The sequence below is a fragment of the Cetorhinus maximus genome, chromosome 18, assembly GCF_964194155.1.
Source record: "Cetorhinus maximus chromosome 18, sCetMax3.hap1.1, whole genome shotgun sequence".
NCBI classification, from domain to species: domain Eukaryota; kingdom Metazoa; phylum Chordata; class Chondrichthyes; order Lamniformes; family Cetorhinidae; genus Cetorhinus; species Cetorhinus maximus.
Window position 1 is genome coordinate 8,000,438 of NC_135896.1, and position 16,010 is coordinate 8,016,447.

General features: G+C 43.4%; 1 protein-coding gene across 4 annotated transcripts in view; it reads left to right on the top strand.

The window, feature by feature from the left end:
• The window catches only part of ston2 (stonin 2), a 136,762-nt gene that overhangs the window by 13,580 nt on the left and 107,172 nt on the right, over positions 1-16,010 (top strand). The gene's annotated exons all lie outside the window — the stretch shown is intronic.

Consider the following 16,010-nt stretch of genomic DNA (forward strand, 5'->3'; position numbering starts at 1 on the left):
GCCTTTTAATAACAGATATACAATTAATATAATGAAATCATTTAAAAAACTTTCAATATTGCGCAGAATATGCATCTACACTGGGACGCAGGTTGAGGAAAAAGAGACTTGGTGATAAAAGTTTTTTGGTTTAAAACCGTCACTAAGAATGTGAAGAACGAGGCTAGGATAAATTTCTTTGAGATCGGTTTTTGGAACAGATAGCTTTGCGACAACAAATGATTGAGGCAGAGATCATTTAAGGAAATATGTCTAAAGTTCTGAAGCAGTGGAAAAAACAAGATTATGGGGAGAGAACAGGACAGTTAACTTAGTTTTGGATTGCTCTCACGAAAGAGGCAGCACAAACATGGAAGGCTGAATGACTGCTATAAACTTCTATAATTCTAAAATATTTTCTTTGGGAGGCCTTTTCCTTTTAGTTTTTTTTCCTGTTGATCTAAATTACTTCTCTGAACACTTCTTGCCACTGCATCCCTTCCCTTTGGGTGGTTTTGAATATTTCTGTGACTGTTGCCACTTTTTCTTTGTGTTTCTCTAGAGATGAAACAGAACTTCGGGAGACTGCAGGTGGGGTGGATGGTGTGTGACTTCTTTCCCTCTTATGATTTGTTATGTCTCGTAGAGAACTTGGGGTACTTAACTAATGGAAGTAACCAAGGCTGAAAGATGCACAATTTTGGAGTTTTAACTGATGGAGGCAAATTAGGTCAATTTACGACTATGAATAGTTAAGTGAGACAGAGTCCTGGGCCTTAACCAATAAAAATAAGCAATGTTGAGTAACATGCAGCTCTAGGACTTTACTTACATATTAATGTTGAGTAATGTGCTTATCTGCAACTTGGCCAATTCCCAGTATAAATGTAAATTCTATGCAATGTTGAAAGTTTTTAAAATGATTCATTATATTTAGTGTATATCTGTTATTAAAAGGCTAGTGCTACTTTTTCTATAAATGAGTAAGTGATGCCAAGCCCAGAGGTCGAATTAGTGAAAGCAAATGAGGTGAACTGATAGGCAGCTTGGACTGCAAAGGTGAATGGAGGTCTGGAGTTTAGTAAATGGTAGGAATCAGATTTACATGACATGCAGCCCAGACCTTATCAATGGAAATGAGTGGTTGGGCGACAGGCAGTGCTAGGACTAGGCTGACATAGCACTCTACATAATAAAAACAGAAAATGCTGGAAAAACTCAGCAGGTCTGACAACACCTGTGGAGAGAGAAACAGAGTTAATGTTTCCAGACTGTATGATTCTTCTTCAGAGTTAGAGAAGTAGAAATGTGATGGAATTTATACTGTTGAAGAGGGGGGCGGTGAAGCAGGCAAAGTAGGATAGAAAACAAAAACAGAATTACCTGGAAAAACTCAGCAGGTCTGGCAGCATCGGTGGAGAAGAAATCAGTTAACATTTCGGGTCTTCATGACCCTTCGGCAGAACTGAAGCATAGTTAGGAGAAAGGTGAAATATAAGCTGGTTTAAGGTGGGGGGGGCGGGGGGAGAGAGAAGTTGAGGGTGTGGTGATTGTGGAGATAAGCAAGCAGTGATAGGAGCAGATAATCAAAAGAAGTCACAGACAAAAGGATCAAAGAGGTGTTGAAGGTGGTGATATTGTCTAAGAAAAGTGCTAATTAAGAATGGAAGACAGGATACTCAAGGTACAGCTCTAGTTGGGGTGGGGTGGAAAGACTAACAAAGTTTTAGTTTTAGATTTAAAAATAATGGAAATAGGTGGGAAAAGAAGAATCTAAATAAATTATTGAAAAAAAAGGGAGGGGGGAGAAACGGGGTGGGGATGGGGGGAGGGGGAGTTTAAGATCTAAAGTTGTTGAATTCAATATTCAGCCCGGAAGGCTGTAAAGTGCCTAGTCGGAAGATGAGGTGCTGTTCCTCCAGTTTGCGTTGGGCTTCACTGGAACAATGCAGCAAGCCAAGGACAGACATGTGGGCAAGAGAGCAGGGTGGAGTGTTAAAATGGCAAGCGACAGGGAGGTTTGGGTCTTTCTTGCAGACAGACCGCAGGTGTTCTGCAAAGCGGTCGCCCAGTTTGCGTTTGGTCTCTCCAATGTAGAGGAGACCGCATTGGGAGCGACGAATGCAGTAGACTAAGTTAGGGGAAATGCAAGTGAAATGCTGCTTCACTTGAAAGGAGTGTTTGGGCCCTCGGACGGTGAGGAGAGAGGAAGTGAAGGGGCAGGTGTTGCATCTTCTGCGTGGGCATGGGGAGGTTCCATAGGTGGGGGTTGAGGAGTAGGGGGTGATGGAGGAGTGGACCAGGGTGTCCCGGAGGGAACGATCCCTACGGAATGCCGTCAGGGGGGGTGAAGGGAAGATGTGTTTGGTGGTGGCATCATGCTGGAGTTGGCGGAAATGGCGGAGGATGATCCTTTGAATGCGGAGGCTGGTGGAGTGATAAGTGAGGACAAGGGGGACCCTATCATGTTTCTGGGAAGGAGGAGAAGGCATGAGGGAGGATGCGCGGGATATGGGCCGGACACGGTTGAGGGCCCTGTCAACGACTGTGGCTGGAAAACCTCGGTTAAGGAAGAAGGAGGACATGTCAGAGGAGCTGTTTTTGAAGGTAGCGTCATCAGAACAGATGCGACGGAGGTGAAGGAACTGAGAGAATGGGATGGAGTCCTTACAGGAAGCGGGGTGTGAGGAGCTGTAGTCGAGGTAGCTGTGGGAGTCGGTAGGCTTGTAATGGATATTGGTGGACAGTCTATCATCAGAAATTGAGACAGAGAGGTCAAGGAAGGGAAGAGAAGTGTCAGAGATGGACCATGTGAAAATGATGGAGGGGTGGAGATTGGAAGCAAAATTAATAAATTTTTCCAGATCCCGACGAGAGCATGAAGCAGCACCGAAGTAATCATCGATGTACCGGAGAAAGAGTTGTGGGAGGGGGCGGGAGTAGGACTGGAACAAGGAATGTTCCACATACCCCATAAAGAGACAGGCATAGCTGGGGCCCATGCGGGTACCCATAGCCACACCTTTTATTTGGAGGAAGTGAGAGGAGTTAAAGGAGAAATTGTTCAGTGTGAGAACAAGTTCAGCCAGACGGAGGAGAGTAGTGGTGGATGGGGATTGTTGGGGCCTCTGTTCAAGGAAGAAGCTAAGGACCCTCAGACCATCCTGGTGGGGGACGGAGGTGTAGAGGGATTGGACATCCATGGTGAAGAGGAAGCGGTTGGGGCCAGGGAACTGGAAATTGTTGATGTGACGTAAGGTGTCAGAGGAATCACGGATGTAGGTGGGAAGGGACTGGACAAGGGGAGAGAGAAGGGAGTCAAGATAACGAGAAATGAGTTCCGTGGGGCAGGAACAGGCTGACATGATCGGTCTGCCAGGATAGTTCTGTTTGTGGATTTTGGGTAGGAGGTAGAAGCGGGCCATCCGAGGTTGGGCGACTATCAAGTTGGAAGCTGTGGGAGGAAGATCTCCAGAGGAGATGAGGTCAGTGACAGTCCTGGATAGAAGGTCAGTGATAGGTGGGGGCTAAGGAGAGATTGACAAAGATGTCATGGACGCAAGAAAAAGGTCTTAAAGGTGTTAATGGTAGTGGTGAAGCCTAAAGAAAATGCTGATAGTGGCATAAAGTTAAGAAAGCAGAACATGTTAAGAGCAGAGCAAGTGTCAGCACTCTGTGAAAGAACAAGTAACAGATGGCGCTTTTGGGGGAGAGGGCAGTGGTTGGGGGGGGGAAAAGAATAAAAAGGAGGATAAAAATATAATAAATATATATTATATACAATTAATATATAATGAATATGTTATATATTATATTGTATGTAATATATTATAAATATTTTATAAATGTTATATATTAAATATTATATAAATAATATAGATTATAAAATATATATTATAAAAATAGCACTCTTTGTATGTCCTGTGCACACAGAACAGGACAAATCTAACTCGGCAAATTACTGCCCCATCAGTCTGCTCTCGATCATCAGAAAAGTGGTGGAAATGGTCATCTACAGTGCTATCAAGTGGCACTTACTCAGCAATAACCTGCTCACTGATGCTCAGTTTGGGTTCTGCCAGGGCCACTCAGCTCAGGGACCTCATTATAGCCTTCGTCCTAACATGGATAAATGAATTGAACGCAAGAGGTGAGGTGAGAGCGACTGCCCTTGACATCAAGGCAGCATTTGACTGAATGTGGCATCAAGGAGCCCTAGCAAAACTGTAGAACATGCGAATCAGGGGGAAAACCTTCCACTGGTTGGAATCATACCTAGCACAAAGTCTGTGGTTGTTGGAGGTCAATCATCTTTGTCTCAGGACATCACTGCAGGAGTTCCTCAGGGTAGTGTCCTAGGCCAAACCAACTTCAAATGCTTCATCAATGACCTTCCTTCCATCGTAAGGTCAGAAGTTGGGATGTTCACTGACGATTGCACAATGCTCAGCACCATTTGCGACTCCTCAGATATTGAAGCAGTTCATGTCCAACTGCAGCAAGACCTGGACAACATTCCAGCTTGGCCTGATAAATGGCAAGTTACATTTGTGCCACACAAGTTGCAAGCAATGACCATCTCCAACAAGAGAGAATCCAACCATCCTGCCTTGACATTCAATGGCATTACCATTGTTGAATTCCCCCACTGTCAACATCCTAAGGGTTACCATTGACCAGAAACTGAATTGGACCAGCCAGCTGTGGCTACAAGAGCAAGTCAGAGGCCAGGAATTCTGTGGCGAGTGACTCTCCTGACTCCCCAAAGCCTTTCTAGAATGTACAAGGCGCAAGTCAGGAGCATAATGGAATACTCTCCACTTACCTGGATGAGTGCAACTCCAACAACACTCAAGTTGACACCATCCAGGACAAAACAGTCCACTTGATCTGCACCCCAACATTCACTCCCTCCACTGACACAGTGGCAGCAATTTGTACAGTCTACAAGATGCACTGTAGCAACTCACCAAGGCTGCTTTTACAGCATCTTCCAAACCTGCAACCTTGACCACCTAAAAGGGCAAGGGCAGCAGGTGCATGGGAACTACCCGCAAGTTCCCCTGCAAGCCACGCACCGTCCTGACTTGGAACTATATCGCTGTTCCTTCACTGTAGCTGAGCCAAGGCGATAGCGTAGTGGTATTGTTGCTGGATGAGCAATCCAGAGACCCAGGGTAATGCTCTGGGGACCCGGGTTCGAACCCTGCCATGGCAGGATCTGGAATTAAAAGTCTAATGATGATGACCATGAAACCATTGTCAATTGTTATAAAAACCCATCTGGTTCACTCATGCCCTTTAGAGAAGAAAATTTGTCATCTTTACCTGGTCTGGCCTACATGTGACTCCAGACCCACAGCATGTGTAGTTGACTCTTAAATGCTGTCAGAAATGTTACAACTCAGTTGTAACAAACCGCTACAAAGTCACAAAAAAAGGAATGAAACCGGATGGACTTAGGCCTATCGACCCTGCAAAGCCCTTCTTACTAACGTCTGGGGGCTAGTGCCAAAATTGGGAGAGCTGTCTCACAGAATAGTCAAGCAACAGCCTGACATGAAATTCATCCTCATGGAATCATACCTTACAAATAATGTCCCAGACTCCACCATCACCATCACTGGGTATGTCCTGTCCCACCGGCAGTACAGATACAGCAGAGGTGGCGGCACAGTGGTATACAGTTGGGTTGCCCTGGGAGTCCTCAACATCAACTCTGGACCCCATGAAGTTTCGTGGCATCAGGTCAAACATGGGCAAGGAAACCTCCTGCTGATTACCACGTACCGCCCTCCCTCAGCTGATGAATCAGTGCTCCTCCATGTCGAACATCACTTGGAGGAAGCACTGAGGTTGGCAAGGGCGCAGAATGTACTCTGGGTGGGGGACTTCAATGCCCATCACCAAGTTGTGCTCGTAGCACCACTGCTGACCGAGCTGGCCGAGTCCTAAATGGCATAGCTGCTAGACTGGTTCTGCGGGGCAGGTGGTGAGGGAAAAACATACTTGACCTCATCCTCACCAACCTGCCTGCCGTAGATGCATCTGTCCATGACTGAGTGATCAGCGCACAGTTGTTGTGGAGACGAAGTCCTGCCTTCACGTTGAGGATACCCTCCATCGTGTTGTGTGGCACCACCACCATGCTAAATGGGATGGATTTCGAACAGATCTAGCAATTCAAGACTAGGCATCCACAAGGCACTGTGGGCTTTCAGCAGCAGTAGAATTGTACTCGAACACAATCTGTAACCTCAAGGTCCAGCATATCCCCCATTCTACCATTACCATCAAGCCAAGGGATCAACCCTGGTTCCATAAGTGCAGGAGGTCATGTCAGGAGCAGCACCAAGCATACCTAAAAATGAGGTGTCAACCTGCTGACGCTATAACCCAGGACTACTTGTGTGCCAAACAGCATAGGTAGCAAGTGATGGACAGAGCTAAGTGATCCCACAACCAATGTATCAAATCTAAGCTCTGCAGTCCTGCCACATTCAGTCGTGAATGGTGGTGGACAATTAAATTCATTGGAGGAGGAGGCTCCACAAATATCCCCATCCTCAATGTTGGAGGAGCCCGGCACATCAGTGCAAAAGATGAGGCTAAAGCAGTCGCAAGAATCTTCAGCCAGAAGTGCCGAGTGGATGATCCATCTCGGCCTCCTCCTGAGGTCCCCAGCATCACAGATATCAGCCTTCAGCCAATTCGATTTACTCCACATGATATCAAGAAACAGCTGAAGACACTGGATACTGCAAAGGCTATGTGACCTGACAATATTCAGGCAATAGTCCTGAAGACTTGTGCTCCGGAACTTGCTGCGCCCCTAGCCAAGCTGTTCCACTGTAGCTACAACACTGGCATCTACCACCATGTGGAAAATTGCCCATGATGTCCTGTACACAAAAAGCAGGACAAATCCAACCCGGCCAATTACAGCCCCATCAGTCTACTCTCAATCTTCAGTAAAGTAATGGAAGGGGCCATTAGCAGTGCTATCAAGCGGCACTCGCTCAGTAATAATCTGCTCACTGATGCCCGGTTCCTGCCAGGGCCACTCAGCTCCTGACCTCATTACACCCTTGGTTCAAACATGGACAAAAGAACTGAACTCCCGAGGTGAGGTGAGAGTGACTGCCCTTGACATCAAGGCCACATTTGACCGAGTGTGACATCAAGGAGCCCTAGCAAAACTGGAGTCAGTGGGAATCGGGGTGGGGGGGAAAATTCTCTGCTGGTTGGAGTCATACCTAACACAAAGGAAGCTGGTTGTGGTTGTTGGAGGTCAGTCATCCCGGCTCCAAGACACCACTGCAGGAGTTGCTCAGGGTAGTCTCCTAGGCCCAACCATCTTCAGCTGCTTCATCAATGACCTTCCTTCCATCATAAGGTCAGAAGTGGGAATGTTCACTGATGATTGCACAATGTTTAGCACCATCCGCGACTCCTCAGATATTGAAGCAGTCCATGTCCAAATGCAGCAAGACCTGGACAATATCCAGGCTTGGGCTGACAAGTGGCAAGTAACATTCGCGCCACACAAGTGTCAGGCAATGACCATCTCCAACAAGAGAGAATTTAACCATCGCCCCTTGATGTTCAATGGCATTACCATCACTGAATCCCCCACTATCAACATCCTGGAGGTTTCTATTGACCAGAAACTGAACTGGACTAGCCATATAAATACTGTGGCTACAAGAGCAGGTCAGAGGATAGGAATCGTGCGATGAGTAACTCACCTTCTGACTCCCCAAAGCCTGTCCACCATCTACAAGGCACAAGTCAGGAATGTGATGGAATACTCTCCACTTGCCTGGATGAGTGCAGCCCCCGCAACACTGACAAAGCTGGACACCGTCCAGGACAAAGCAGCCCGCTTGATTGGCACCCCATCCACAAACATTCACTCCCTCCACCACCAACATACAGTAGCAGCAGTGTGTGCCATCTAGAAGATGCACTGCAAGAATTCACCAAGGCTCCTTAGACAGAACCTTCCAAACCCATAACCACTACCACCTAGAAGGACAAGGGCAGCAGGTGGTTGGGAACTCCACCACCTGAAGTTCCCCTCCAAGTAACTCACCATCCTGACTTGGAAATATATCACCGTTCCTTCACTGTTGCTGGGTCAAAATCCTGGAATTCCCTTCCTAACAGCACTGTGGGTGTACCTGCACCACATGGACTGCAGTGGTTCAAGAAGGCAGCTCACCACCACCTTCTCAAGGGCAACTAGGAATGGGCAATAAATATTGGCCCAGCCACCAAAGCCGACATCTGTGAATGAATTTTTAAAAACTCCCCTAACAGCACTGTGGGTGTACCTATAGCACGTGCACTGCAGCAGTCCAAGAAGGCAACTCACCACCACCTTCTCAAGGGCAGTTAGGGATTGGCAATAAATGCTGGTCTAGCCAGCAACGCTCACATCCCGCAAAAAAAGTTTTTTTAATAAGTGTCGTTAAGTGACGTGTAGCCTTGATCTTGACTAATGGATGGAAGTGAGATTAACTGTCACTCAGCAAGCAATGACTAATGCAAACAAATTACGTTGTCCTGGGGATGGGCTTATGCATAAAGATTTTTTTTATTTCTGTTTAGCACCATGAATACCTTCTGATAAGTAAATATTTCTGTTCAGTGTGTTCTCCAGAATAATAATTATTCCTTTGGGAAATTCCGCCCGACGTTTAAACAATTGGTCTGGAGTTAAGGGCAACAAACTTCTGTTTCCTGTTTTGAACTTGTCATAAATCTTTCTTTTGGAAGATAAGTGGTAGATGTGTTGCAATGTGGGGCACTAAAGTGTGCTTTTTGCAGTGTATTTTCATATACTGCAGTTAGAACAAAATTAATATGATATATTTTGTTTTAAAAATGGCAGTCCTTTATGTTCTAATGATCAAAGCTTGAACAACATGATGGATTGTAATGGGGCAGTTTTGCAGATTTTATGTTGGATTTACAGCCGGGAGTTAAAGTTTTTGGGGCTCTACACCCTGGTATCCTGCTGTGCTAATCACAGACGGTTTTAACAGATGAGCAAGAATCTGCCTTTAATACAATGCATTAATTTTTAAAAATTCATTCATGAGATGTGGGCGTCATCAACGATGCTGGCATTTATTGCCCATTCCTAATTGCCCTTGAATGTCGTGGTGAGCCGTGTTCTTGAATTGCTCCAGTTCATGTGGTACAGGTACACGCAAACTGCTATTAGGGAGTTCCAGGTTTTTGACCCAGTGTCAATGAAGGTGAGTGACTTGGAGGGGAACTTGCAGGCGGTGGTGTTCCCAGGTGTCTGCTGATCTTGTTTTTTTTTAGGTGGTAGAGGTTGCGGGTTTGCAAGGTGCCATCGGAGGAGGCTTGGCAAGCTGCTGCAATGCACCTTGTAGGTGGTGCACACTGCTGCCGCTGTCCGTCAGTGGTGGAGAGAATTAATATTTAAGGTGATGAATTGAGTACCGATTAAGCAGGTTGCTTTGTTGTGGATGGTGTAGAGCTTATGGACATATGAACATGGATCAAGAGTTGGCCAGTCAGCTTCTCAAGCCTGCTCTGCCATTCAATTAAATCATGGCTGATCTGATTGTGGCCTCAACTCCATATCCCCGCCTACCCTCGGTAGCCTTTGATTTCCTTGTTAGTCAAGAATCTATCTACCTCTGCCTTAAAAAGTGTGTTTAAGTGAATGTTGGAGCTGTATTCTTCCAGGCTAGTGGAAATCTAAAATGAAACAGAAAATGCTGGAAATATGCAGCGGGTCAGGTAGTATCATGACAAAAGAAATTGAATGAACATTTCAGGTCAATGGCCTTTCATGATACGGTTCTTTAGCTCCATCTGACTTAAAAACCCAAATGTAGAGTAACTGATTGGAAGCACAGCAGCCAAATATGATCCTATCGTCACAATGAAACATTGTCTCATTTGAAGAAAGAATCTTCATTCGTAACTTTTACAAAACGAGAGATACAATTATCTCCTCATTGGCCCGTGGTGTGCTGTGCTTATACTGAGGTCTACTCAAAATTCAATTTATCTGATAATGTAGTATCTTGTGCAGTAGATTCACAGTCTACTCTCTACATTGCTTAATTCAACTAAATGGCCAATTCAATATTTTCTGTGCAAAAATTAACTGAATTGTTAAGAATACTGTATCTGAGGTATCTCGAAGTGCAGGATATTGAAAAGTTATAGCTTAGAGAATGGATTCTGTGCGCTAAGTAAAATTTTGAAATACAGGTAACATTTATCAAACAGCTGTTGTGTTGCTCTTCTGATTTATGATGTAGTTTGGACTTGTGATATTGTGTTATAATTGATTCTTGTCTATTTATTCTGCATTTAGGGCGCAGGGCTTTTATTGTGGCTCAAAATTTGCTAGGGCAGTCATATTCATGGATTGAACTGAGTTGAATTTTTCTCCTCCCTTCCCCACCTTTCAGCTCCGATTATTTTTGTATGGCAAATTGCTAGAAGTGCAATTTCATAACAGTGCAATGCCATGGGGCACCTGGGACAATACTAAATGACGGAAGCAACAGTACATTTCTTTAATCAATGAGATTCAAGGATAGGGAAACGGGAATGATGGGAAAGGAAGTAAGGTGCATTAGAGACAAGTTAGGAACAGGAAGAATTAAAAAGGTATTGGAATGCAGAGCAAGCTTTCAAAATTTGCAGATGATACCAAAGTTGGAGGAGCGTCAAACAGTGAGGATGACACCAATTGATTGCAATATGCTAGCAGAATGGGCAGACAAGTGTAAGATGGAAGAAGTGAGAGGTGATGTATTTTGGCAGAAGGGATAGGGAGATGCAATACATATTCAATGGCAATGACTTTTTGACAATATTGGTGCCAAGTTCATTCCATGTTGTTACAGCCGGGATGGGAGGAGTATATGAATTATCAAGTCCCACTACCCCACCGGCCGTACCATTAATTTAAATGTTTAATTTTCTCACCAGAATGATCAGTTGTATACCTATACCTCTAACAACCAGAAGAAAAGAGACTCAGAGGACCAGGCTTCTTTCAAAATCTCAGCGATTAATTTATTTTAAAACAAACTTCTTTTAACAAGTCACAAATACTGGTTAACACACAATTGTAATAAGGAAGTATAACTATCTACCTCTTCCTAAAGAATTCCCCAGCGCGTGCACAGACACACACACACAGACAAACAAACAGAGTCTCCCTGCAGAGATGGGCTTTGGAGGATGTGTATTTTAAAATAAAGGATAAAGTCCACAGGGTCTCGACGCATGAAGACAGGCCACTATTCCCAGCGGATGCCTGGATGATATCATCATTGGTCTCAGCTTTGCAGGTCCAAATGCGGACTAGTTACAATCAGTTGAGGGTTCTCTGGCTACAGGCTGATAGCTACACACAATTTTATGAAAGTTAGAGAGAGACGGAGCCAGTCAAGGTAGCTGCCTTTCCTCACCTTATTCTCCAACAAGACTGCCTTCAAAACAAGCATGTTCACAACTTAACTTTTTCTTCTGCCATATGATTGCTCTTTTGTCTCCCAGCTTTTCATTAATTAAAGTGCTTTGCAGTTCAACACAAACAAACAACTCCTCCTCAAGTACCATATAGGTCAGGTGATTTCTTGAAAGAGGCCTGCGTGTTTACATTTCCAAGGTGAACTTATGTCCTTTTTAAAAAAAAAATCCTAGGTTAGCATCCACATGTCCAGATCATACCAAATTCTTCCATTTTGTGAAAGGAACTTCAGTTTTGAGAGATATGATTCGACCTATTGACACAATGCTGCTAGTTAGCGCGCATATTTCCACCCTTAGTAAACGTTTTTTTTTGGCCTTCCAACATCCAATTCTTCCACATCTTTTGGATACTGTTCTTGAGGGGTTTATTAACAGACAGATCCAAGGGCTGAACAACACTTCTAAGACGGCCATGAATAACTGCCACATCAGTTTTGGTCTTCTCACACCACTGACTATATCATCAACAAGGTGGGATTTGAACATGTCCCAGATGAGAACTTTTTCTTTGCGTAGTTCTTCTATTCTCAAATTCCACACTTTGATCCATTTGTTGCAGTTGCCTTTACCCATCTAGCCTTTCTCATGAACATGGATGAAAAAGCCTTTCTGAACTTTCTCTTTGGGGGCGAGTTTTCCACTTGAATGTCACCATTGCCTTTTAATTTTGTGCCATCCACCATGCAAGATGGAACCACTGTGAACCGTATCTTTTTGCGGTCAGCCATCTTTACAAGGATGATTTTTTTCACTGATCTTGGTAACAGCCTTGTTGGCTGACATGTTGAAGAGCATTAGTGTTTCGTATGCAGTTTCCAATGCAGGCCAATAGATTCGCACTTGATGTTGGATGACAAATGTTGGAATTTGATGATTTTTATCATCAAGCTCAGGTCGAGGATGCTGTGAAGTTTTTGTCCATGATGGAGTGCTAAATCATGCCTTTTCATGAATCATGTGCACCACCTTGAATTCTGAAGTATCATCTTTCTTCGCTTCTCTGAGAGTGTAGAGTCAAATGGCTCTGCATGTGATAATATGACCATTTTGCCTGTTAACCCATTCTGCCACTTTTTTCTCCAATTTAAGTTGAGCTGTATACTTGCTATTCTTTCTTGAAGACATCATGATAGGTTCAAATTAGTTTTGTCAATTGGCTGGGACATTGCCGCTGGAATTGACGAAGGGAAAATCTGAAGGCCCCGCCCTGTGTGTGTCTTTAAATAAATGAACCATAAGTAATTAACAATGACAACATGGCCTGATCCCTGAAAAAACTAGGTCCAACTTTTACACAAGGTATGTGAAAAATAACATTTTTTAGGCCAAACGTTATAGGTTGACTTTTACATTAGATCAAGTTTTACACGATTATTCACGGTATCCATACTTTTAAAGGAACATTTAAGATGAGGTCTCTTGATGATTTGAAATTCCAAAGAAGAGTCATATTGGATTCGAAACGTTACCTCTGTTTCTTGCTCCACAGACGCTGCCAGACCTGCTGAGTTTTTCCAGCACTTTGTGTTTTTACCTCTTGATGATTGAGTGGATAGTTGTATTATATGCTATTATATATATTATATGTGGAGGACCTCATTGTTCTGACTTGTGTTAGCTACATTAGGGTAGAAAGGTCTCTACATCTGTGCCCTTGAAAACCTGGAACCTAGAAAGGAAAATCTGCTAGGTATTCACTCTTGATTGCCATTCAGCTGTAGAAAGTGCAGTTGTGTGGATGTTATGTAAGAATAGGGCTGGATTTGTATGTAGTATCTCCCATGCACAAATCGTTGTGAATGCTCTTGTCTGCATAGTTAGGATATTGAAGAGCTGCTGTCCTCTGTGGAATTGTACCACAACATGAGTCCGCACCTTCAGAAGACGAAAGGATGGTATGAAGAGAAATCTCCTGATCTAAAATTAAAAATTCCCAGAATTTTTTATTTACTTTTGCTATATATATATTTGGTTACATTTTTGTCATTCCAACAATGAACATGCAAGGCAGATTCAGTCAACAAAGCGATTGGTCATTTCTGAAACAGCTAACTCAAATGAAATGAAACAAAACTAGACTTGTGGCCTCCCAGGAATGTATGTGTTTCAGTGAATATTTCTTGTAACAAAAATAATGTTTTATCGTGAGAAAGTAGAGTATGTTCAGAGCTTGTTACAAATTGTAACCTAAATCAGGGTGGAGGTCTAGTGACTTAAATCCTGAGACCTATTAGAACCTATGAATTACCTATATTTTGATGGTGCCTTTCGGAAGCTCTATATCCCAAAAGCTCTTATAGCTGATGAAGACCTTTTGAAGTGTAGTCACTGTTGTAATTAGCTTTTAATCACTATGATACATGCTTAATACAATGTTCAACGTGTAGAATTTTTTTGTCTAAGTCATTTCATTTTGAAGCAAGGTTCTGAAGTTTGTTGCTGATTTATAGAAGTGTTCATAGGACTTGTGCAATACAGTTACAGAATTGTCATGCAGTGTCTTTATTGATGTTTCACCAGGAAGTATAGTATAGAGTCTAAATAAGACTTCCTTGTTTATTCATTGGTTAAAAAATCCCGGATATAATTTTTGTTGCTTTTTTTTTGCTGCCCACATGCAATGTATTATCATTTGGTTTATTGTTCAGAAGTGGCTTCAGCCACTGTTGTGCAAGGCTTGTTAAATCCCATTGAATGCAATGATCGTATGTTGTCTGTCACTGTTGATGTCCATTTCTGATCTGTGGTATTGTTTCATTTGGCAGTATAATCACTTTATTCTGTTTTATATTTTAAGGGTCATGGACAGGCATTTTAGGGGAACAAGCTTAAAAACTGCTACCCTTTCACTCCTCTGTGACAGAAGAGTGTTATTAATTGTAGGTCATTAAACCTAGCTGGAAGCAAGTAATGTCAAGTTGAGGTTTCAGTTGTTTAAAATGAGAATTTCTTTATTTGCCAATCTTTCTATTTCACTTCCCTCTGAGGGAACATTGATGTTGGCGAAATATTACTCCATTTGGTACTGAATATTTTGGACTCTCAGCCTAGTCCGCATTCTTTATGTATGAGCCTATGCATTGAACAGGCCACTGTGGGAAGGATGCTGCAGCTGAGGCTGCTCGTGGCCTCATCTGACACCCAGCAGGAATCACTAACCAGTGAACAAGTGTGGGAGCACTGGATGAAGAATTCTCAGCTTGGGCAAGAGGCCCCCAAGGCTAACTGTAGCACTCCCACCGTGTGTATGTCTCTCTCTGTCTCTCTCTGCCTCTCCCTGCCTCTCCCTGCTCCTGCCTCTCCCTGCCTCTCGCGCTCTCTCCCCCTCTACATCTCGCTTTGTCTGTGTTTCTCTGCGTTTGTCTCTTGCATTCTGTCCCTGTCCCCTGTGCATTCTCTGTCTCTCTCTCTCTCCCTGTCTTGCTGTCTCTGTCTGTTCATCTCTTTGACCTACCTACCTAACTAACACAAGGGACTCTGTTCTCTGTGGCTTATTTAAATATTGGCTTTACCAGCTGACATTATAGACTCTATAGAGGCAGCACCACCGAGAATCTGAATCACGACACTACTCAGTGTAAAATTGCTTTTCAAGAGTAGAATAGGAGCAGTCTCAGCTGTTGCATCATTCCCCCGAGTAGAATAGAAGATAAAACAATACTTCAAATAGGTGTTGAGACAAGGGATTAATCACGCCTAATTTGAGTTTGTTCAACAATCTTAGTTAATATGCAGCCTGAACAATTGCATGTGAAACAACAACAGTAAATTATATTGCTGTATTTGTGAGCTTGTTGTACTTTGTTCTTTTTTCAAATTGCTTGCTTTTATTGATTGCCGCTGCATTGTGCTCTGCAGGCACGTGCATCAATCCAAATTTCTCTCTCTTCATTTATGGCCTCACCCCTCCTCATCTCGGCAACTCCTTTCAGCCCCATTACCACCACACACTTTCCCCTTTTCTATTCTGTGCTCCTTTGGTATTCTCCTCCTCTCCCATTGCTACGTCCTTAGCAGTAAAAGTTTTTTTGCTATCTTGATTTCATGGTCTGGATACTTGCCCTGAATTCTTTCAACATGTTGCTCCTCTCCCTTCAAAGGTCTCTTTCAAACCTACTTCTTTAACCCTACCTTTGGTCACTATGGTTATTTTGTTTGATTCTGTGAAGCATTTTAGGATCTTCTGTTAAGCTTGGGTGCTATAAAAATACAAATTGTTGAATTTTGTAGAAAGTTGGGAAGCATGTCCGACTAGTAGCCCTACTAATGAGGGAAGTCATCCAAGGCACTTTGGAGCCCTTGTTATTTTATTGCAATGGAAAGATTTTTAAAAATTTTTCCTTGATTAGATAAATCTAGCTTGAGCTTTGCCTCTATAGCTATTCATGTGGACTGCCAAACCTCCTTAGTTTGTGGTGATCTAAAGGGTGTTAATCTCCATTTACTGGTTTGTCTTCATCCCCTTTTGTTCCAGTGTTTTATTCTTTTACATC